Genomic DNA, 1,328 nt, shown 5'->3' with positions numbered 1-1,328 from the left:
AACAAAACGAATTCAGTTGACAATGTATTGTTGTTTCTTCTCTTTTTGATACAATGATCACTTCCAGACGAGAAATTTAGTAGAAGCAGACGTGCATTAGGTCCCTTTAATTGGAAGAAGTATCCCAAGATTCACACGATTTACCCAGTAATAAATATTCCAGACATCGATTAGAAAAAGGGTAACTCGGGGGTGTAAAATTTCCGCAGATCTTCCATTAATTCTGTATTATAGCCTCAAGGAGGCTCGTCCTTGCTGACGACGAATTATCAAAGCTGCAAATTAGATTTGGTTAACAAAATTGTGAAATCTGCCCAGGTTGGGCTACCAAATTGGGCAGACGATAAGAGACAATGTGTTGGTCAAAGCATGCTTGAAACAGTATTTCGTGAATGGTATTTGTTCTTAAACTGTACGCGTTCACCTTGTTTTACATGTAGACCTATGAGCATGGGCGGAGTGAGAGGGGGCAAGATGGGGGAGGGTGTGCATCAAGCCCTGGGTGTCACACTCAGACAGACACGCACAATTTTGGACATTTTAAAGTTAAAAAAATATGTTTTTAACTAATCAACATTTCCACATGCATCTTCTTACTTCTTTTGTTTCTTGATATGTCTTCTAGCTGACCGTTCTCCTGCTATTCTAATTCTACAAGAGACTTACCACTAGCGTCATACCTGAAGCAATCCCCACGCAGGATACAAGTCACTGTATTTATCACAATTTGTCAATGTGTATTTTATTAATATCATCGGATTTTCAGTGTACATATTATTTTGAACAAATCTGATTCTAGATTCCGTGAACAGTTTAGAAGTAAAACACCGTTCAACAAAAGAATTAAATAGATAATAAAAAAACAAACTTTTTATCATGATCTTCAATCTATGTGTTGTTCAAATTTCGAATCTCAAACCGTGGGACGCCTCCCACCGCCATTCCCCCTCCCCCCATGGAGTGGTGACAATGTGGGCGCAAAATTGTCTCTATTTTTTTCGAAGGACAAAAACGGTTGTAATTGCATTGTAGTTATAATCCATATTTCACAAGGTTTCAAAAATAAATTAATAAATTAAGAGAAGTCGTTTTATCTCCTAAGTAGAACCTTTCATATTGTTTGAGTGAGAAGCGTCTGCAAAAAAGATAGAGGCATAGAGCTTTAAAAACAAAACAACAAGTAAGAGTCATCGTGTACTTTCTGACGTCAGAACGGTCAAAGTTCTTCCGAGTGACTTACCATCGTTCAGTGGACGCTTTTTAGGGTGAACAATTAGGTAGAAGACGTCTTTCTAAACACGAGTGTGATCTTTGGATCCAGCCCATTC

This window comes from Biomphalaria glabrata, chromosome 7 (genome assembly GCF_947242115.1).
Source record: "Biomphalaria glabrata chromosome 7, xgBioGlab47.1, whole genome shotgun sequence".
NCBI lineage: Eukaryota > Metazoa > Mollusca > Gastropoda > Planorbidae > Biomphalaria > Biomphalaria glabrata.
The sequence above is the reverse complement of the archived record's forward strand: the minus strand, read 5'-3'. Positions refer to the sequence as shown.